A 23519-nucleotide genomic window follows, 5' to 3' on the forward strand; every position below is an offset into this window, starting at 1 on the left:
AGCTTGGACTGCAATGACCCTGGGTGTGACACCGGATGACCAGCTGTCCTTCGCTGCCAACCTGGCTGCGACGACCCACTCCAAAAAATTCATTCTCCACAGCATCAGGAGGATACGTCCATTCCTGTCCCAGGAGGCACCGCAAGTTCTGGTCCAGGCTCTTGTCATCTCGCACCTAGACTACTGAAACCTGCTCCTGGCTGAGAGTGACAGCGTGGAGCATGGAGCATTGTTCTGCTCTCCCCGAAGTGCCGATGCAGAAATAGGCAATATAAAAGCATGACTGTGTGAGTCAAGTTGTTTGTCCCTGTCTTTCATTCACTCACATGGCTTGGCATACCACAGCTATCCAGAAGACATTGAACTAATTCTGTCCTTTCCCCGGTCTGAAAATGTGGCAGTCAAAATCTCTGCGTGTGTTGCTGAGTTAAACGCAGTTAACGTAATAATCAGAGTGAACAGCAAAGAGTCATGTTTCCGCCCGGTTTCGAACCGGGGGCCTTTCGCGTGTTAGGCGAACGTGATAACCACTACACTACGGAAACTGTTGAAAAGCAGCTTTCACCCGCATGCGCGACACCCGAGAGTGGGGCCAAAAACCAGTGTGGAACCGTCCTCCTTTGTATAGTGGACAGTAAGATGTGTAACTAACACAAGCAACAAAGAATTCTTTTTTAGACATCAAAAAATTCAGGGTTTGGTATGTACTTCGGTTTTGCGACACTGAATGACCAGCTATCCTTCGTTGCCAACCTGGCTGCAACGACCCACTCCTGCAAAGTCATTCTTCACAGCATCAGGAGGATACATCCGTTCCTCACCCAGGAGGCACCTAGATTACTGAAACTCGCTCCTGGCTGGTGTGCCTGCATGTGTCACCTCTTATTGTTTCTGAAGTAGCACTTGAAGCAGTTCAGCATATTTGATGAAGTTGATGTACTTGCATGATTCCTCCAATTCTTGGGTTGTATCCACATGGTTGAATGTACTTTTTGTAAGTCACTGTGGATGAAAGCATCAGCTAAATACATTTAACGTAATACTAGGAGCGAACAGTAAAGAATAGTGTTTCCGCCCGGTTTCGAACCGGGGACCTTTCGCGTGTGAGGCGAACGTGATAACCACTACACTACGGAAACTGTTGAAAAGCAGCTTTCACGCGCATGCGCGACACCCGAGAGTGACAGGCATTTTCACCCAGGCCTCTACCTTGAGATGACAGTTAGGAATCTTTATTGAAAAAAATATATGGAATCCACAGCTATGCAGATGACACTGAATTATTTCTGTCTTTTCCCCAGTCTGAAAGCAAGGTGGCTGCTCAACCTCCACAACGCTGAGCTGCTTCTTCCCTGGGGAGGCATGTTGATGTCCTTGCATCATTCCTCGTTAGTATAGTGGACAGTATCTCCGCCTGTCACGCGGAAGACCGGGGTTCGATTCCCCGACGGGGAGATTTGACTTTTCTACCAGCTCCTGATTATTCACCAAGGCAGACAAAGGTAATACAGCAGAAAGAAGAAGAAAACTAGGCAATGTGGGAGTATGAGGGACGTCAATAGTCCTGCTTGCTTATATGTGCTGCTGTAAAATCCTGTGTGTATTTCTATGTCTAGGTATCAAAAGGCAAATCATTAAAGTTCAAGCGTTTGGAAGACCTCTTGACAGACGGTCACAAGAAGCATCCTGATGAGACTTGCATCTGGAGAGCTGAGCACAGGCCACCTGCCCCACACAGAGATTAACCTAAAGCTGAAATTGGGGGGCGCCTCTGTGGCACATTTCCTGCCTTTCTCCAATCTATCACTATCTTACCAAGGCAAAAAAAAGCTGGAACCGGTTGTACATTTTTGCATCCATTTCAGTGAAACACTAACAAGATTAATGGTAAAAATGGTACCTTTTTTTTTCTAGAAAAGGTGGATTGTCTACACACTCAGATTTGGTAAGTCGTGTAGAAACTATTCAGTCACGACAGGTGGGAATGAGTACACAGGAAGTAAAATGATCCCAGAAAATGACTGGTCAACTCTCACAGATGTCCTGCAACCTTTTAGACGTCATGTTGATGACTGTGAAAATGAGTAATACTTGTTGTTTTTTTGTAACTTATGTGCTGTTTAAACCATTGTAAAACACAAACTGGAGGTCAAGTCTAAGCTCTGATATACTTAATTCACTGAAAATTCAGGCAATCATTGATGTGCTGGAAACTTGAGGCACAGCCATATTTAGAATCAACGTGAAAGAATCAAAATATTTCTTCTTCTTTGGACCCCACGGTATATACTTCATGATTCATGGGAGGAGCAATACATCTGCCGATGCCTCTGGATACATCTTCAATGATGTTCCTAGAATCATCATTTGTTTCGGGTCATGATACAGCCTCCTCCAGGAGACCCACCTGAGGCTGATCAGACATCAGCTTGTGTCCAGATGGCTAGCTAACCACTTGCACCATGGTTATCCTCTCTTGAGCCACAGCCATCTCAAGGGTCTAGCACCTAGCCCACTAGCCACCCTGTCTGCATACCAACCAGCCCCATCGTACTTTAAGGCCTTGTCCAAGCGAGCTTCCCAAGGGATTGTTACCACCAGCAGGATGACTTACGTGGAGGTTTCGAACACAAGAACTACATCAGGTCTGCAGGTGTTGGAACACGATGTGCTGAGGGAACTTGCAGAGGTTCCTGCAGATCCCTAGGATGCTGGCTGCTCCCCAGCGCTGATGCCACCGCTTGCTTCACGCACAGATGCTTTCTTTAATGACCTTCACTACAGAAAAGGATTTCCTGTAAGCTACGTGTCAGAATCGGAAACACTTAACTTGGAGGATGCGGGCATCGATCCCGCTACTTCTCGCATGCTAAGCGAGCGCTCTACCATTTGAGCTAATCCCCCATTTCCTATCCTCTTAGAGAGGAGAGGACCCTGGACCTGCTGTCCAGGGTATGCTAAGGTGAAGGATGCATACAGCCCTCCGCCCACCCCCCTGGGTAGGTCAGACCACAACCTCACTGGCTTATGAGACATTTCAGCAATGTTTTGAGGTGACTGACTGGCAGGCGCTCTGTGAGCCACAAGACATTGATGGGCTCACAGAGTGCAGCACAGATTACATCAACTTCTGTGCAGACTCCACTGTCCCAGCGAGGACTGTTCATTGTCATTCAAACAACAAGCCATGGGGGACAAAGGACATCAAGGCCGTCCTGAATGCAAAGAAGAGGGCTTTCAGAGGTGGCAACAGGGAGGAGGTGAGAACGATTCAGGGGGAACTGAAGGTGGAGATCAAGGAGGCCAAGGAGAAGTACAGGAGGAAGCTGGAATGGAAACTCCTGACTGGCAGACCACAGTATGTGCACAGAGTGGTCATTGTATATATCTTGTTTGTTCTGCATGGAAGTATGAGGGGCGTTAATAGTCCCTATCTGTTGTCTTTCTTACCAAGTCCTACTCTATTGTGTGCACAGTGCTAAAGAAGAAATCATTAGATGTTTCGGGTCAACATCATACAGCCTCCTCCAGGAGACCCAGCTGAGGACACACACAGCCATCTCAAGGGTCTGGCCAAGGATTGCAATACAAAGCCCCAGCATCCAACTTCAACTGGGAGGCACCTAGCCCACCAGCCACCCTGCCTGCATACCAACCAGCCCCATCGTACTTGAAGGCCTTGTCCAAGCCAGCTTCCCAAGGGATTGTTACCTTCAGCAGGATGACTTACGTGGAGGTTTCGAACACAAGAACAACATCAGGTCTGAAGCTGTCTGTGGCCATCAAACTGTTCAACTTCTCCCTCTGAATGTCAGACTTTCTATTACCAGCGCAATACATATATGTACATATATATACACACACATACATATACACTGTTATTGTATATATTTTTTTTTTTTTCTGCATGGAAGTATGAGGGAAGTTAATAGTCTCCATCTGTTGTCTTTCTTATCAAGCCCTACTCTATTGTGTGCACAGTGCTAAAGATTGTGCTCAGTGGATGGCTGCACACCACCTGAAGCTAGCTAACCACTTGCACCATGGTTATCCTCTCTTGAGGCACAGCCATCTCAAGGGTCTGGCCAAGGATTGCAATACAAAGCCCCAGCATCCAACTTCAACTGGGAAGCACCTAGCCCACCAGCCACCCTGCCTGCATACCAACCAGCCCCATCGTACTTGAAGGCCTTGTCCAAGCGAGCTTCCCAAGGGATTGTTACCTCCAGCAGGATGACTTGCGTGGAGGTTTCGAACACAAGAACAACATCAGGTCTGAAGCTGTCTGTGGCCATCCAACTGTTCAACTCCTCCCTCTGAATGTCAGACTTTTTTTTTTACCAGCGCAATACATATATGTACATATATATACACACACATACATATACACTGTTATTGTATATATTTTGTTTTATCTGCATGGAAGTATGAGGGACGTTAATAGTCTCCATCTGTTGTCTTTCTTATCGAGCCCTACTCTATTGTGTGCACAGTGCTAAAGATTGTGCTCAGTGGATGGCTGCACACCACCTGAAGCTCAGCCTTGGCAAGACTGAGCTGCTCTTCCTTCCACGGAAGGCATCTCCCACCCATTCTCTTTCTTCCAGGGAAGGCATCTCCCGTGCATGCTCTTCCTTCCAGGGAAGGCATCTCCCATCCATGACCTCTCCATTACCATTGAGAACTCTGTGGCGTCCACAGCTTGGACTGCAATGACCCTGGGTGTGACACCGGATGACCAGCTGTCCTTCGCTGCCAACCTGGCTGCGACGACCCACTCCAAAAAATTCATTCTCCACAGCATCAGGAGGATACGTCCATTCCTGTCCCAGGAGGCACCGCAAGTTCTGGTCCAGGCTCTTGTCATCTCGCACCTAGACTACTGAAACCTGCTCCTGGCTGAGAGTGACAGCGTGGAGCATGGAGCATTGTTCTGCTCTCCCCGAAGTGCCGATGCAGAAATAGGCAATATAAAAGCATGACTGTGTGAGTCAAGTTGTTTGTCCCTGTCTTTCATTCACTCACATGGCTTGGCATACCACAGCTATCCAGAAGACATTGAACTAATTCTGTCCTTTCCCCGGTCTGAAAATGTGGCAGTCAAAATCTCTGCGTGTGTTGCTGAGTTAAACGCAGTTAACGTAATAATCAGAGTGAACAGCAAAGAGTCATGTTTCCGCCCGGTTTCGAACCGGGGGCCTTTCGCGTGTTAGGCAAACGTGATAACCACTACACTACGGAAACTGTTGAAAAGCAGCTTTCACCCGCATGCGCGACACCCGAGAGTGACGGGCATGTTCACCTGGGCCTCTACCTTGAGATGACAGTTAGGCATCTTTATTGAAAAAAAAAATGTGGAATCCGGATTTTATTTCCATGGGCAGGACATGATCTATCTGGGCGGGCCGCTCAAGTATAGCCTATGTATGGGAAACACTGGTGTGCACAGTGCTAAACATTGTGCTTGCGCCTGTCATTCACTCACATGGCTTTACTTACCACAGCTGAATTATTTCTGTCTTTTCCCCGGTCGGAAACCAAGGTGGCAGCACCAATTTCTGCGTGTCTTGCAGGCATCTCTCAGTGGATGTCTGCACACAGCCCGCCGGCAGCTCAACCTCCACAACACTGAGCTGCTCTTCCTCCCAGGGAAGGCATCTGCCAACCTGGCTGCTACGACCCACTCCAGAAAATTCATTCTCCACAGCATCGGGAAGATACATGCGTTCCTCACCCAGGAGGCACCGCAGGTGCTGGTCCAGGCTCTTGTCATCTCGCACCTAGACTACTGGAACTCGCTCCTGGCTTAGTGCGCAGCTAAAGCACCTGGCGATTCTCGTCGAAAAGGGCCAAAAACCAGTGTGGAACCGTCCTCCTTTGTATAGTGGACAGTAAGATGTGTAACTAACACAAGCAACAAAGAATTCTTTTTTAGACATCAAAAAATTCAGGGTTTGGTATGTACTTCGGTTTTGCGACACTGAATGACCAGCTATCCTTCGTTGCCAACCTGGCTGCAACGACCCACTCCTGCAAAGTCATTCTTCACAGCATCAGGAGGATACATCCGTTCCTCACCCAGGAGGCACCTAGATTACTGAAACTCGCTCCTGGCTGGTGTGCCTGCATGTGTCACCTCTTATTGTTTCTGAAGTAGCACTTGAAGCAGTTCAGCATATTTGATGAAGTTGATGTACTTGCATGATTCCTCCAATTCTTGGGTTGTATCCACATGGTTGAATGTACTTTTTGTAAGTCACTGTGGATGAAAGCATCAGCTAAATACATTTAACGTAATACTAGGAGCGAACAGTAAAGAATAGTGTTTCCGCCCGGTTTCGAACCGGGGGCCTTTCGCGTGTTAGGCGAACGTGATAACCACTACACTACGGAAACTGTTGAAAAGCAGCTTTCACCCGCATGCGCGACACCCGAGAGTGACGGGCATGTTCACCTGGGCCTCTACCTTGAGATGACAGTTAGGCATCTTTATTGAAAAAAAAAATGTGGAATCCGGATTTTATTTCCATGGGCAGGACATGATCTATCTGGGCGGGCCGCTCAAGTATAGCCTATGTATGGGAAACACTGGTGTGCACAGTGCTAAACATTGTGCTTGCGCCTGTCATTCACTCACATGGCTTTACTTACCACAGCTGAATTATTTCTGTCTTTTCCCCGGTCGGAAACCAAGGTGGCAGCACCAATTTCTGCGTGTCTTGCAGGCATCTCTCAGTGGATGTCTGCACACAGCCCGCCGGCAGCTCAACCTCCACAACACTGAGCTGCTCTTCCTCCCAGGGAAGGCATCTGCCAACCTGGCTGCTACGACCCACTCCAGAAAATTCATTCTCCACAGCATCGGGAAGATACATGCGTTCCTCACCCAGGAGGCACCGCAGGTGCTGGTCCAGGCTCTTGTCATCTCGCACCTAGACTACTGGAACTCGCTCCTGGCTTAGTGCGCAGCTAAAGCACCTGGCGATTCTCGTCGAAAAGGGCCAAAAACCAGTGTGGAACCGTCCTCCTTTGTATAGTGGACAGTAAGATGTGTAACTAACACAAGCAACAAAGAATTCTTTTTTAGACATCAAAAAATTCAGGGTTTGGTATGTACTTCGGTTTTGCGACACTGAATGACCAGCTATCCTTCGTTGCCAACCTGGCTGCAACGACCCACTCCTGCAAAGTCATTCTTCACAGCATCAGGAGGATACATCCGTTCCTCACCCAGGAGGCACCTAGATTACTGAAACTCGCTCCTGGCTGGTGTGCCTGCATGTGTCACCTCTTATTGTTTCTGAAGTAGCACTTGAAGCAGTTCAGCATATTTGATGAAGTTGATGTACTTGCATGATTCCTCCAATTCTTGGGTTGTATCCACATGGTTGAATGTACTTTTTGTAAGTCACTGTGGATGAAAGCATCAGCTAAATACATTTAACGTAATACTAGGAGCGAACAGTAAAGAATAGTGTTTCCGCCCGGTTTCGAACCGGGGACCTTTCGCGTGTGAGGCGAACGTGATAACCACTACACTACGGAAACTGTTGAAAAGCAGCTTTCACGCGCATGCGCGACACCCGAGAGTGACAGGCATTTTCACCCAGGCCTCTACCTTGAGATGACAGTTAGGAATCTTTATTGAAAAAAATATATGGAATCCACAGCTATGCAGATGACACTGAATTATTTCTGTCTTTTCCCCAGTCTGAAAGCAAGGTGGCTGCTCAACCTCCACAACGCTGAGCTGCTTCTTCCCTGGGGAGGCATGTTGATGTCCTTGCATCATTCCTCGTTAGTATAGTGGACAGTATCTCCGCCTGTCACGCGGAAGACCGGGGTTCGATTCCCCGACGGGGAGATTTGACTTTTCTACCAGCTCCTGATTATTCACCAAGGCAGACAAAGGTAATACAGCAGAAAGAAGAAGAAAACTAGGCAATGTGGGAGTATGAGGGACGTCAATAGTCCTGCTTGCTTATATGTGCTGCTGTAAAATCCTGTGTGTATTTCTATGTCTAGGTATCAAAAGGCAAATCATTAAAGTTCAAGCGTTTGGAAGACCTCTTGACAGACGGTCACAAGAAGCATCCTGATGAGACTTGCATCTGGAGAGCTGAGCACAGGCCACCTGCCCCTCTGCCTTCTGCTAAGAACAGGCTAGCCTTCACCATCCGGATCAGAGCGTGAGTACTTAGATGGGTTTTTAAACAAGATTCCTCTCTGCGTAGTCACTGTCGTGTAAACAGGAATGCTACACAGAGATTAACCTAAAGCTGAAATTGGGGGGCGCCTCTGTGGCACATTTCCTGCCTTTCTCCAATCTATCACTATCTTACCAAGGCAAAAAAAAGCTGGAACCGGTTGTACATTTTTGCATCCATTTCAGTGAAACACTAACAAGATTAATGGTAAAAATGGTACCTTTTTTTTTCTAGAAAAGGTGGATTGTCTACACACTCAGATTTGGTAAGTCGTGTAGAAACTATTCAGTCACGACAGGTGGGAATGAGTACACAGGAAGTAAAATGATCCCAGAAAATGACTCGTCAACTCTCACAGATGTCCTGCAACCTTTTAGACGTCATGTTGATGACTGTGAAAATGAGTAATACTTGTTGTTTTTTTGTAACTTATGTGCTGTTTAAACCATTGTAAAACACAAACTGGAGGTCAAGTCTAAGCTCTGATATACTTAATTCACTGAAAATTCAGGCAATCATTGATGTGCTGGAAACTTGAGGCACAGCCATATTTAGAATCAACGTGAAAGAATCAAAATATTTCTTCTTCTTTGGACCCCACGGTATATACTTCATGATTCATGGGAGGAGCAATACATCTGCCGATGCCTCTGGATACATCTTCAATGATGTTCCTAGAATCATCATTTGTTTCGGGTCATGATACAGCCTCCTCCAGGAGACCCACCTGAGGCTGATCAGACATCAGCTTGTGTCCAGATGGCTAGCTAACCACTTGCACCATGGTTATCCTCTCTTGAGCCACAGCCATCTCAAGGGTCTAGCACCTAGCCCACTAGCCACCCTGTCTGCATACCAACCAGCCCCATCGTACTTTAAGGCCTTGTCCAAGCGAGCTTCCCAAGGGATTGTTACCACCAGCAGGATGACTTACGTGGAGGTTTCGAACACAAGAACTACATCAGGTCTGCAGGTGTTGGAACACGATGTGCTGAGGGAACTTGCAGAGGTTCCTGCAGATCCCTAGGATGCTGGCTGCTCCCCAGCGCTGATGCCACCGCTTGCTTCACGCACAGATGCTTTCTTTAATGACCTTCACTACAGAAAAGGATTTCCTGTAAGCTACGTGTCAGAATCGGAAACACTTAACTTGGAGGATGCGGGCATCGATCCCGCTACTTCTCGCATGCTAAGCGAGCGCTCTACCATTTGAGCTAATCCCCCATTTCCTATCCTCTTAGAGAGGAGAGGACCCTGGACCTGCTGTCCAGGGTATGCTAAGGTGAAGGATGCATACAGCCCTCCGCCCACCCCCCCTGGGTAGGTCAGACCACAACCTCACTGGCTTATGAGACATTTCAGCAATGTTTTGAGGTGACTGACTGGCAGGCGCTCTGTGAGCCACAAGACATTGATGGGCTCACAGAGTGCAGCACAGATTACATCAACTTCTGTGCAGACTCCACTGTCCCAGCGAGGACTGTTCATTGTCATTCAAACAACAAGCCATGGGGGACAAAGGACATCAAGGCCGTCCTGAATGCAAAGAAGAGGGCTTTCAGAGGTGGCAACAGGGAGGAGGTGAGAACGATTCAGGGGGAACTGAAGGTGGAGATCAAGGAGGCCAAGGAGAAGTACAGGAGGAAGCTGGAATGGAAACTCCTGACTGGCAGACCACAGTATGTGCACAGAGTGGTCATTGTATATATCTTGTTTGTTCTGCATGGAAGTATGAGGGGCGTTAATAGTCCCTATCTGTTGTCTTTCTTACCAAGTCCTACTCTATTGTGTGCACAGTGCTAAAGAAGAAATCATTAGATGTTTCGGGTCAACATCATACAGCCTCCTCCAGGAGACCCAGCTGAGGACACACACAGCCATCTCAAGGGTCTGGCCAAGGATTGCAATACAAAGCCCCAGCATCCAACTTCAACTGGGAGGCACCTAGCCCACCAGCCACCCTGCCTGCATACCAACCAGCCCCATCGTACTTGAAGGCCTTGTCCAAGCGAGCTTCCCAAGGGATTGTTACCTCCAGCAGGATGACTTACGTGGAGGTTTCGAACACAAGAACAACATCAGGTCTGAAGCTGTCTGTGGCCATCAAACTGTTCAACTTCTCCCTCTGAATGTCAGACTTTCTATTACCAGCGCAATACATATATGTACATATATATACACACACATACATATACACTGTTATTGTATATATTTTTTTTTTTTTCTGCATGGAAGTATGAGGGAAGTTAATAGTCTCCATCTGTTGTCTTTCTTATCAAGCCCTACTCTATTGTGTGCACAGTGCTAAAGATTGTGCTCAGTGGATGGCTGCACACCACCTGAAGCTAGCTAACCACTTGCACCATGGTTATCCTCTCTTGAGGCACAGCCATCTCAAGGGTCTGGCCAAGGATTGCAATACAAAGCCCCAGCATCCAACTTCAACTGGGAAGCACCTAGCCCACCAGCCACCCTGCCTGCATACCAACCAGCCCCATCGTACTTGAAGGCCTTGTCCAAGCGAGCTTCCCAAGGGATTGTTACCTCCAGCAGGATGACTTGCGTGGAGGTTTCGAACACAAGAACAACATCAGGTCTGAAGCTGTCTGTGGCCATCCAACTGTTCAACTCCTCCCTCTGAATGTCAGACTTTTTTTTTTACCAGCGCAATACATATATGTACATATATATACACACACATACATATACACTGTTATTGTATATATTTTGTTTTATCTGCATGGAAGTATGAGGGACGTTAATAGTCTCCATCTGTTGTCTTTCTTATCGAGCCCTACTCTATTGTGTGCACAGTGCTAAAGATTGTGCTCAGTGGATGGCTGCACACCACCTGAAGCTCAGCCTTGGCAAGACTGAGCTGCTCTTCCTTCCACGGAAGGCATCTCCCACCCATTCTCTTTCTTCCAGGGAAGGCATCTCCCGTGCATGCTCTTCCTTCCAGGGAAGGCATCTCCCATCCATGACCTCTCCATTACCATTGAGAACTCTGTGGCGTCCACAGCTTGGACTGCAATGACCCTGGGTGTGACACCGGATGACCAGCTGTCCTTCGCTGCCAACCTGGCTGCGACGACCCACTCCAAAAAATTCATTCTCCACAGCATCAGGAGGATACGTCCATTCCTGTCCCAGGAGGCACCGCAAGTTCTGGTCCAGGCTCTTGTCATCTCGCACCTAGACTACTGAAACCTGCTCCTGGCTGAGAGTGACAGCGTGGAGCATGGAGCATTGTTCTGCTCTCCCCGAAGTGCCGATGCAGAAATAGGCAATATAAAAGCATGACTGTGTGAGTCAAGTTGTTTGTCCCTGTCTTTCATTCACTCACATGGCTTGGCATACCACAGCTATCCAGAAGACATTGAACTAATTCTGTCCTTTCCCCGGTCTGAAAATGTGGCAGTCAAAATCTCTGCGTGTGTTGCTGAGTTAAACGCAGTTAACGTAATAATCAGAGTGAACAGCAAAGAGTCATGTTTCCGCCCGGTTTCGAACCGGGGGCCTTTCGCGTGTTAGGCGAACGTGATAACCACTACACTACGGAAACTGTTGAAAAGCAGCTTTCACCCGCATGCGCGACACCCGAGAGTGACGGGCATGTTCACCTGGGCCTCTACCTTGAGATGACAGTTAGGCATCTTTATTGAAAAAAAAAATGTGGAATCCGGATTTTATTTCCATGGGCAGGACATGATCTATCTGGGCGGGCCGCTCAAGTATAGCCTATGTATGGGAAACACTGGTGTGCACAGTGCTAAACATTGTGCTTGCGCCTGTCATTCACTCACATGGCTTTACTTACCACAGCTGAATTATTTCTGTCTTTTCCCCGGTCGGAAACCAAGGTGGCAGCACCAATTTCTGCGTGTCTTGCAGGCATCTCTCAGTGGATGTCTGCACACAGCCCGCCGGCAGCTCAACCTCCACAACACTGAGCTGCTCTTCCTCCCAGGGAAGGCATCTGCCAACCTGGCTGCTACGACCCACTCCAGAAAATTCATTCTCCACAGCATCGGGAAGATACATGCGTTCCTCACCCAGGAGGCACCGCAGGTGCTGGTCCAGGCTCTTGTCATCTCGCACCTAGACTACTGGAACTCGCTCCTGGCTTAGTGCGCAGCTAAAGCACCTGGCGATTCTCGTCGAAAAGGGCCAAAAACCAGTGTGGAACCGTCCTCCTTTGTATAGTGGACAGTAAGATGTGTAACTAACACAAGCAACAAAGAATTCTTTTTTAGACATCAAAAAATTCAGGGTTTGGTATGTACTTCGGTTTTGCGACACTGAATGACCAGCTATCCTTCGTTGCCAACCTGGCTGCAACGACCCACTCCTGCAAAGTCATTCTTCACAGCATCAGGAGGATACATCCGTTCCTCACCCAGGAGGCACCTAGATTACTGAAACTCGCTCCTGGCTGGTGTGCCTGCATGTGTCACCTCTTATTGTTTCTGAAGTAGCACTTGAAGCAGTTCAGCATATTTGATGAAGTTGATGTACTTGCATGATTCCTCCAATTCTTGGGTTGTATCCACATGGTTGAATGTACTTTTTGTAAGTCACTGTGGATGAAAGCATCAGCTAAATACATTTAACGTAATACTAGGAGCGAACAGTAAAGAATAGTGTTTCCGCCTGGTTTCGAACCGGGGACCTTTCGCGTGTGAGGCGAACGTGATAACCACTACACTACGGAAACTGTTGAAAAGCAGCTTTCACGCGCATGCGCGACACCCGAGAGTGACAGGCATTTTCACCCAGGCCTCTACCTTGAGATGACAGTTAGGAATCTTTATTGAAAAAAATATATGGAATCCACAGCTATGCAGATGACACTGAATTATTTCTGTCTTTTCCCCAGTCTGAAAGCAAGGTGGCTGCTCAACCTCCACAACGCTGAGCTGCTTCTTCCCTGGGGAGGCATGTTGATGTCCTTGCATCATTCCTCGTTAGTATAGTGGACAGTATCTCCGCCTGTCACGCGGAAGACCGGGGTTCGATTCCCCGACGGGGAGATTTGACTTTTCTACCAGCTCCTGATTATTCACCAAGGCAGACAAAGGTAATACAGCAGAAAGAAGAAGAAAACTAGGCAATGTGGGAGTATGAGGGACGTCAATAGTCCTGCTTGCTTATATGTGCTGCTGTAAAATTCTGTGTGTATTTCTATGTCTAGGTATCAAAAGGCAAATCATTAAAGTTCAAGCGTTTGGAAGACCTCTTGACAGACGGTCACAAGAAGCATCCTGATGAGACTTGCATCTGGAGAGCTGAGCACAGGCCACCTGCCCCTCTGCCTTCTGCTAAGAACAGGCTAGCCTTCACCATCCGGATCAGAGCGTGAGTACTTAGATGGGTTTTTAAACAAGATTCCTCTCTGCGTAGTCACTGTCGTGTAAACAGGAATGCTACACAGAGATTAACCTAAAGCTGAAATTGGGGGGCGCCTCTGTGGCACATTTCCTGCCTTTCTCCAATCTATCACTATCTTACCAAGGCAAAAAAAAGCTGGAACCGGTTGTACATTTTTGCATCCATTTCAGTGAAACACTAACAAGATTAATGGTAAAAATGGTACCTTTTTTTTTCTAGAAAAGGTGGATTGTCTACACACTCAGATTTGGTAAGTCGTGTAGAAACTATTCAGTCACGACAGGTGGGAATGAGTACACAGGAAGTAAAATGATCCCAGAAAATGACTCGTCAACTCTCACAGATGTCCTGCAACCTTTTAGACGTCATGTTGATGACTGTGAAAATGAGTAATACTTGTTGTTTTTTTGTAACTTATGTGCTGTTTAAACCATTGTAAAACACAAACTGGAGGTCAAGTCTAAGCTCTGATATACTTAATTCACTGAAAATTCAGGCAATCATTGATGTGCTGGAAACTTGAGGCACAGCCATATTTAGAATCAACGTGAAAGAATCAAAATATTTCTTCTTCTTTGGACCCCACGGTATATACTTCATGATTCATGGGAGGAGCAATACATCTGCCGATGCCTCTGGATACATCTTCAATGATGTTCCTAGAATCATCATTTGTTTCGGGTCATGATACAGCCTCCTCCAGGAGACCCACCTGAGGCTGATCAGACATCAGCTTGTGTCCAGATGGCTAGCTAACCACTTGCACCATGGTTATCCTCTCTTGAGCCACAGCCATCTCAAGGGTCTAGCACCTAGCCCACTAGCCACCCTGTCTGCATACCAACCAGCCCCATCGTACTTTAAGGCCTTGTCCAAGCGAGCTTCCCAAGGGATTGTTACCACCAGCAGGATGACTTACGTGGAGGTTTCGAACACAAGAACTACATCAGGTCTGCAGGTGTTGGAACACGATGTGCTGAGGGAACTTGCAGAGGTTCCTGCAGATCCCTAGGATGCTGGCTGCTCCCCAGCGCTGATGCCACCGCTTGCTTCACGCACAGATGCTTTCTTTAATGACCTTCACTACAGAAAAGGATTTCCTGTAAGCTACGTGTCAGAATCGGAAACACTTAACTTGGAGGATGCGGGCATCGATCCCGCTACTTCTCGCATGCTAAGCGAGCGCTCTACCATTTGAGCTAATCCCCCATTTCCTATCCTCTTAGAGAGGAGAGGACCCTGGACCTGCTGTCCAGGGTATGCTAAGGTGAAGGATGCATACAGCCCTCCGCCCACCCCCCCTGGGTAGGTCAGACCACAACCTCACTGGCTTATGAGACATTTCAGCAATGTTTTGAGGTGACTGACTGGCAGGCGCTCTGTGAGCCACAAGACATTGATGGGCTCACAGAGTGCAGCACAGATTACATCAACTTCTGTGCAGACTCCACTGTCCCAGCGAGGACTGTTCATTGTCATTCAAACAACAAGCCATGGGGGACAAAGGACATCAAGGCCGTCCTGAATGCAAAGAAGAGGGCTTTCAGAGGTGGCAACAGGGAGGAGGTGAGAACGATTCAGGGGGAACTGAAGGTGGAGATCAAGGAGGCCAAGGAGAAGTACAGGAGGAAGCTGGAATGGAAACTCCTGACTGGCAGACCACAGTATGTGCACAGAGTGGTCATTGTATATATCTTGTTTGTTCTGCATGGAAGTATGAGGGGCGTTAATAGTCCCTATCTGTTGTCTTTCTTACCAAGTCCTACTCTATTGTGTGCACAGTGCTAAAGAAGAAATCATTAGATGTTTCGGGTCAACATCATACAGCCTCCTCCAGGAGACCCAGCTGAGGACACACACAGCCATCTCAAGGGTCTGGCCAAGGATTGCAATACAAAGCCCCAGCATCCAACTTCAACTGGGAGGCACCTAGCCCACCAGCCACCCTGCCTGCATACCAACCAGCCCCATCGTACTTGAAGGCCTTGTCCAAGCGAGCTTCCCAAGGGATTGTTACCTCCAGCAGGATGACTTACGTGGAGGTTTCGAACACAAGAACAACATCAGGTCTGAAGCTGTCTGTGGCCATCAAACTGTTCAACTTCTCCCTCTGAATGTCAGACTTTCTATTACCAGCGCAATACATATATGTACATATATATACACACACATACATATACACTGTTATTGTATATATTTTTTTTTTTTTCTGCATGGAAGTATGAGGGAAGTTAATAGTCTCCATCTGTTGTCTTTCTTATCAAGCCCTACTCTATTGTGTGCACAGTGCTAAAGATTGTGCTCAGTGGATGGCTGCACACCACCTGAAGCTAGCTAACCACTTGCACCATGGTTATCCTCTCTTGAGGCACAGCCATCTCAAGGGTCTGGCCAAGGATTGCAATACAAAGCCCCAGCATCCAACTTCAACTGGGAAGCACCTAGCCCACCAGCCACCCTGCCTGCATACCAACCAGCCCCATCGTACTTGAAGGCCTTGTCCAAGCGAGCTTCCCAAGGGATTGTTACCTCCAGCAGGATGACTTGCGTGGAGGTTTCGAACACAAGAACAACATCAGGTCTGAAGCTGTCTGTGGCCATCCAACTGTTCAACTCCTCCCTCTGAATGTCAGACTTTTTTTTTTACCAGCGCAATACATATATGTACATATATATACACACACATACATATACACTGTTATTGTATATATTTTGTTTTATCTGCATGGAAGTATGAGGGACGTTAATAGTCTCCATCTGTTGTCTTTCTTATCGAGCCCTACTCTATTGTGTGCACAGTGCTAAAGATTGTGCTCAGTGGATGGCTGCACACCACCTGAAGCTCAGCCTTGGCAAGACTGAGCTGCTCTTCCTTCCACGGAAGGCATCTCCCACCCATTCTCTTTCTTCCAGGGAAGGCATCTCCCGTGCATGCTCTTCCTTCCAGGGAAGGCATCTCCCATCCATGACCTCTCCATTACCATTGAGAACTCTGTGGCGTCCACAGCTTGGACTGCAATGACCCTGGGTGTGACACCGGATGACCAGCTGTCCTTCGCTGCCAACCTGGCTGCGACGACCCACTCCAAAAAATTCATTCTCCACAGCATCAGGAGGATACGTCCATTCCTGTCCCAGGAGGCACCGCAAGTTCTGGTCCAGGCTCTTGTCATCTCGCACCTAGACTACTGAAACCTGCTCCTGGCTGAGAGTGACAGCGTGGAGCATGGAGCATTGTTCTGCTCTCCCCGAAGTGCCGATGCAGAAATAGGCAATATAAAAGCATGACTGTGTGAGTCAAGTTGTTTGTCCCTGTCTTTCATTCACTCACATGGCTTGGCATACCACAGCTATCCAGAAGACATTGAACTAATTCTGTCCTTTCCCCGGTCTGAAAATGTGGCAGTCAAAATCTCTGCGTGTGTTGCTGAGTTAAACGCAGTTAACGTAATAATCAGAGTGAACAGCAAAGAGTCATGTTTCCGCCCGGTTTCGAACCGGGGGCCTTTCGCGTGTTAGGCGAACGTGATAACCACTACACTACGGAAACTGTTGAAAAGCAGCTTTCACCCGCATGCGCGACACCCGAGAGTGACGGGCATGTTCACCTGGGCCTCTACCTTGAGATGACAGTTAGGCATCTTTATTGAAAAAAAAAATGTGGAATCCGGATTTTATTTCCATGGGCAGGACATGATCTATCTGGGCGGGCCGCTCAAGTATAGCCTATGTATGGGAAACACTGGTGTGCACAGTGCTAAACATTGTGCTTGCGCCTGTCATTCACTCACATGGCTTTACTTACCACAGCTGAATTATTTCTGTCTTTTCCCCGGTCGGAAACCAAGGTGGCAGCACCAATTTCTGCGTGTCTTGCAGGCATCTCTCAGTGGATGTCTGCACACAGCCCGCCGGCAGCTCAACCTCCACAACACTGAGCTGCTCTTCCTCCCAGGGAAGGCATCTGCCAACCTGGCTGCTACGACCCACTCCAGAAAATTCATTCTCCACAGCATCGGGAAGATACATGCGTTCCTCACCCAGGAGGCACCGCAGGTGCTGGTCCAGGCTCTTGTCATCTCGCACCTAGACTACTGGAACTCGCTCCTGGCTTAGTGCGCAGCTAAAGCACCTGGCGATTCTCGTCGAAAAGGGCCAAAAACCAGTGTGGAACCGTCCTCCTTTGTATAGTGGACAGTAAGATGTGTAACTAACACAAGCAACAAAGAATTCTTTTTTAGACATCAAAAAATTCAGGGTTTGGTATGTACTTCGGTTTTGCGACACTGAATGACCAGCTATCCTTCGTTGCCAACCTGGCTGCAACGACCCACTCCTGCAAAGTCATTCTTCACAGCATCAGGAGGATACATCCGTTCCTCACCCAGGAGGCACCTAGATTACTGAAACTCGCTCCTGGCTGGTGTGCCTGCATGTGTCACCTCTTATTGTTTCTGAAGTAGCACTTGAAGCAGTTCAGCATATTTGATGAAGTTGATGTACTTGCATGATTCCTCCAATTCTTGGGTTGTATCCACATGGTTGAATGTACTTTTTGTAAGTCACTGTGGATGAAAGCATCAGCTAAATACATTTAACGTAATACTAGGAGCGAACAGTAAAGAATAGTGTTTCCGCCTGGTTTCGAACCGGGGACCTTTCGCGTGTGAGGCGAACGTGATAACCACTACACTACGGAAACTGTTGAAAAGCAGCTTTCACGCGCATGCGCGACACCCGAGAGTGACAGGCATTTTCACCCAGGCCTCTACCTTGAGATGACAGTTAGGAATCTTTATTGAAAAAAATATATGGAATCCACAGCTATGCAGATGACACTGAATTATTTCTGTCTTTTCCCCAGTCTGAAAGCAAGGTGGCTGCTCAACCTCCACAACGCTGAGCTGCTTCTTCCCTGGGGAGGCATGTTGATGTCCTTGCATCATTCCTCGTTAGTATAGTGGACAGTATCTCCGCCTGTCACGCGGAAGACCGGGGTTCGATTCCCCGACGGGGAGATTTGACTTTTCTACCAGCTCCTGATTATTCACCAAGGCAGACAAAGGTAATACAGCAGAAAGAAGAAGAAAACTAGGCAATGTGGGAGTATGAGGGACGTCAATAGTCCTGCTTGCTTATATGTGCTGCTGTAAAATTCTGTGTGTATTTCTATGTCTAGGTATCAAAAGGCAAATCATTAAAGTTCAAGCGTTTGGAAGACCTCTTGACAGACGGTCACAAGAAGCATCCTGATGAGACTTGCATCTGGAGAGCTGAGCACAGGCCACCTGCCCCTCTGCCTTCTGCTAAGAACAGGCTAGCCTTCACCATCCGGATCAGAGCGTGAGTACTTAGATGGGTTTTTAAACAAGATTCCTCTCTGCGTAGTCACTGTCGTGTAAACAGGAATGCTACACAGAGATTAACCTAAAGCTGAAATTGGGGGGCGCCTCTGTGGCACATTTCCTGCCTTTCTCCAATCTATCACTATCTTACCAAGGCAAAAAAAAGCTGGAACCGGTTGTACATTTTTGCATCCATTTCAGTGAAACACTAACAAGATTAATGGTAAAAATGGTACCTTTTTTTTTCTAGAAAAGGTGGATTGTCTACACACTCAGATTTGGTAAGTCGTGTAGAAACTATTCAGTCACGACAGGTGGGAATGAGTACACAGGAAGTAAAATGATCCCAGAAAATGACTCGTCAACTCTCACAGATGTCCTGCAACCTTTTAGACGTCATGTTGATGACTGTGAAAATGAGTAATACTTGTTGTTTTTTTGTAACTTATGTGCTGTTTAAACCATTGTAAAACACAAACTGGAGGTCAAGTCTAAGCTCTGATATACTTAATTCACTGAAAATTCAGGCAATCATTGATGTGCTGGAAACTTGAGGCACAGCCATATTTAGAATCAACGTGAAAGAATCAAAATATTTCTTCTTCTTTGGACCCCACGGTATATACTTCATGATTCATGGGAGGAGCAATACATCTGCCGATGCCTCTGGATACATCTTCAATGATGTTCCTAGAATCATCATTTGTTTCGGGTCATGATACAGCCTCCTCCAGGAGACCCACCTGAGGCTGATCAGACATCAGCTTGTGTCCAGATGGCTAGCTAACCACTTGCACCATGGTTATCCTCTCTTGAGCCACAGCCATCTCAAGGGTCTAGCACCTAGCCCACTAGCCACCCTGTCTGCATACCAACCAGCCCCATCGTACTTTAAGGCCTTGTCCAAGCGAGCTTCCCAAGGGATTGTTACCACCAGCAGGATGACTTACGTGGAGGTTTCGAACACAAGAACTACATCAGGTCTGCAGGTGTTGGAACACGATGTGCTGAGGGAACTTGCAGAGGTTCCTGCAGATCCCTAGGATGCTGGCTGCTCCCCAGCGCTGATGCCACCGCTTGCTTCACGCACAGATGCTTTCTTTAATGACCTTCACTACAGAAAAGGATTTCCTGTAAGCTACGTGTCAGAATCGGAAACACTTAACTTGGAGGATGCGGGCATCGATCCCGCTACTTCTCGCATGCTAAGCGAGCGCTCTACCATTTGAGCTAATCCCCCATTTCCTATCCTCTTAGAGAGGAGAGGACCCTGGACCTGCTGTCCAGGGTATGCTAAGGTGAAGGATGCATACAGCCCTCCGCCCACCCCCCCTGGGTAGGTCAGACCACAACCTCACTGGCTTATGAGACATTTCAGCAATGTTTTGAGGTGACTGACTGGCAGGCGCTCTGTGAGCCACAAGACATTGATGGGCTCACAGAGTGCAGCACAGATTACATCAACTTCTGTGCAGACTCCACTGTCCCAGCGAGGACTGTTCATTGTCATTCAAACAACAAGCCATGGGGGACAAAGGACATCAAGGCCGTCCTGAATGCAAAGAAGAGGGCTTTCAGAGGTGGCAACAGGGAGGAGGTGAGAACGATTCAGGGGGAACTGAAGGTGGAGATCAAGGAGGCCAAGGAGAAGTACAGGAGGAAGCTGGAATGGAAACTCCTGACTGGCAGACCACAGTATGTGCACAGAGTGGTCATTGTATATATCTTGTTTGTTCTGCATGGAAGTATGAGGGGCGTTAATAGTCCCTATCTGTTGTCTTTCTTACCAAGTCCTACTCTATTGTGTGCACAGTGCTAAAGAAGAAATCATTAGATGTTTCGGGTCAACATCATACAGCCTCCTCCAGGAGACCCAGCTGAGGACACACACAGCCATCTCAAGGGTCTGGCCAAGGATTGCAATACAAAGCCCCAGCATCCAACTTCAACTGGGAGGCACCTAGCCCACCAGCCACCCTGCCTGCATACCAACCAGCCCCATCGTACTTGAAGGCCTTGTCCAAGCGAGCTTCCCAAGGGATTGTTACCTCCAGCAGGATGACTTACGTGGAGGTTTCGAACACAAGAACAACATCAGGTCTGAAGCTGTCTGTGGCCATCAAACTGTTCAACTTCTCCCTCTGAATGTCAGACTTTCTATTACCAGCGCAATACATATATGTACATATATATACACACACATACATATACACTGTTATTGTATATATTTTTTTTTTTTTCTGCATGGAAGTATGAGGGAAGTTAATAGTCTCCATCTGTTGTCTTTCTTATCAAGCCCTACTCTATTGTGTGCACAGTGCTAAAGATTGTGCTCAGTGGATGGCTGCACACCACCTGAAGCTAGCTAACCACTTGCACCATGGTTATCCTCTCTTGAGGCACAGCCATCTCAAGGGTCTGGCCAAGGATTGCAATACAAAGCCCCAGCATCCAACTTCAACTGGGAAGCACCTAGCCCACCAGCCACCCTGCCTGCATACCAACCAGCCCCATCGTACTTGAAGGCCTTGTCCAAGCGAGCTTCCCAAGGGATTGTTACCTCCAGCAGGATGACTTGCGTGGAGGTTTCGAACACAAGAACAACATCAGGTCTGAAGCTGTCTGTGGCCATCCAACTGTTCAACTCCTCCCTCTGAATGTCAGACTTTTTTTTTTACCAGCGCAATACATATATGTACATATATATACACACACATACATATACACTGTTATTGTATATATTTTGTTTTATCTGCATGGAAGTATGAGGGACGTTAATAGTCTCCATCTGTTGTCTTTCTTATCGAGCCCTACTCTATTGTGTGCACAGTGCTAAAGATTGTGCTCAGTGGATGGCTGCACACCACCTGAAGCTCAGCCTTGGCAAGACTGAGCTGCTCTTCCTTCCACGGAAGGCATCTCCCACCCATTCTCTTTCTTCCAGGGAAGGCATCTCCCGTGCATGCTCTTCCTTCCAGGGAAGGCATCTCCCATCCATGACCTCTCCATTACCATTGAGAACTCTGTGGCGTCCACAGCTTGGACTGCAATGACCCTGGGTGTGACACCGGATGACCAGCTGTCCTTCGCTGCCAACCTGGCTGCGACGACCCACTCCAAAAAATTCATTCTCCACAGCATCAGGAGGATACGTCCATTCCTGTCCCAGGAGGCACCGCAAGTTCTGGTCCAGGCTCTTGTCATCTCGCACCTAGACTACTGAAACCTGCTCCTGGCTGAGAGTGACAGCGTGGAGCATGGAGCATTGTTCTGCTCTCCCCGAAGTGCCGATGCAGAAATAGGCAATATAAAAGCATGACTGTGTGAGTCAAGTTGTTTGTCCCTGTCTTTCATTCACTCACATGGCTTGGCATACCACAGCTATCCAGAAGACATTGAACTAATTCTGTCCTTTCCCCGGTCTGAAAATGTGGCAGTCAAAATCTCTGCGTGTGTTGCTGAGTTAAACGCAGTTAACGTAATAATCAGAGTGAACAGCAAAGAGTCATGTTTCCGCCCGGTTTCGAACCGGGGGCCTTTCGCGTGTTAGGCGAACGTGATAACCACTACACTACGGAAACTGTTGAAAAGCAGCTTTCACCCGCATGCGCGACACCCGAGAGTGACGGGCATGTTCACCTGGGCCTCTACCTTGAGATGACAGTTAGGCATCTTTATTGAAAAAAAAAATGTGGAATCCGGATTTTATTTCCATGGGCAGGACATGATCTATCTGGGCGGGCCGCTCAAGTATAGCCTATGTATGGGAAACACTGGTGTGCACAGTGCTAAACATTGTGCTTGCGCCTGTCATTCACTCACATGGCTTTACTTACCACAGCTGAATTATTTCTGTCTTTTCCCCGGTCGGAAACCAAGGTGGCAGCACCAATTTCTGCGTGTCTTGCAGGCATCTCTCAGTGGATGTCTGCACACAGCCCGCCGGCAGCTCAACCTCCACAACACTGAGCTGCTCTTCCTCCCAGGGAAGGCATCTGCCAACCTGGCTGCTACGACCCACTCCAGAAAATTCATTCTCCACAGCATCGGGAAGATACATGCGTTCCTCACCCAGGAGGCACCGCAGGTGCTGGTCCAGGCTCTTGTCATCTCGCACCTAGACTACTGGAACTCGCTCCTGGCTTAGTGCGCAGCTAAAGCACCTGGCGATTCTCGTCGAAAAGGGCCAAAAACCAGTGTGGAACCGTCCTCCTTTGTATAGTGGACAGTAAGATGTGTAACTAACACAAGCAACAAAGAATTCTTTTTTAGACATCAAAAAATTCAGGGTTTGGTATGTACTTCGGTTTTGCGACACTGAATGACCAGCTATCCTTCGTTGCCAACCTGGCTGCAACGACCCACTCCTGCAAAGTCATTCTTCACAGCATCAGGAGGATACATCCGTTCCTCACCCAGGAGGCACCTAGATTACTGAAACTCGCTCCTGGCTGGTGTGCCTGCATGTGTCACCTCTTATTGTTTCTGAAGTAGCACTTGAAGCAGTTCAGCATATTTGATGAAGTTGATGTACTTGCATGATTCCTCCAATTCTTGGGTTGTATCCACATGGTTG

General features: G+C 47.8%; 7 non-coding genes across 7 annotated transcripts; all 7 read right to left on the reverse strand.

The window, feature by feature from the left end:
* Window positions 1-472: 472 nt before the first annotated feature.
* On the reverse strand, window positions 473-545 carry trnav-aac (transfer RNA valine (anticodon AAC)). Its single transcript has one exon. It is a non-coding gene; the product is annotated as a tRNA-Val (tRNA).
* A 521-nt stretch (window positions 546-1066) lies between these two features.
* trnav-cac (transfer RNA valine (anticodon CAC)) lies at window positions 1067-1139 on the reverse strand. Its single transcript has one exon. It is a non-coding gene; the product is annotated as a tRNA-Val (tRNA).
* Window positions 1140-6323: 5184 nt separating this feature from the next.
* Window positions 6324-6396, reverse strand: trnav-aac (transfer RNA valine (anticodon AAC)). The gene has a single exon. It is a non-coding gene; the product is annotated as a tRNA-Val (tRNA).
* Window positions 6397-7475: 1079 nt separating this feature from the next.
* trnav-cac (transfer RNA valine (anticodon CAC)) lies at window positions 7476-7548 on the reverse strand. The gene has a single exon. It is a non-coding gene; the product is annotated as a tRNA-Val (tRNA).
* A 4151-nt stretch (window positions 7549-11699) lies between these two features.
* Window positions 11700-11772, reverse strand: trnav-aac (transfer RNA valine (anticodon AAC)). The gene has a single exon. It is a non-coding gene; the product is annotated as a tRNA-Val (tRNA).
* Window positions 11773-17075: 5303 nt separating this feature from the next.
* On the reverse strand, window positions 17076-17148 carry trnav-aac (transfer RNA valine (anticodon AAC)). Its single transcript has one exon. It is a non-coding gene; the product is annotated as a tRNA-Val (tRNA).
* Window positions 17149-22451: 5303 nt separating this feature from the next.
* trnav-aac (transfer RNA valine (anticodon AAC)) lies at window positions 22452-22524 on the reverse strand. The gene has a single exon. It is a non-coding gene; the product is annotated as a tRNA-Val (tRNA).
* Between the last annotated feature and the right edge of the window lie 995 nt (window positions 22525-23519).

The sequence above is a fragment of the Enoplosus armatus genome, unplaced genomic scaffold, assembly GCF_043641665.1.
Source record: "Enoplosus armatus isolate fEnoArm2 unplaced genomic scaffold, fEnoArm2.hap1 Scaffold_65, whole genome shotgun sequence".
Classification (NCBI taxonomy): Eukaryota; Metazoa; Chordata; class Actinopteri; order Centrarchiformes; family Enoplosidae; genus Enoplosus; species Enoplosus armatus.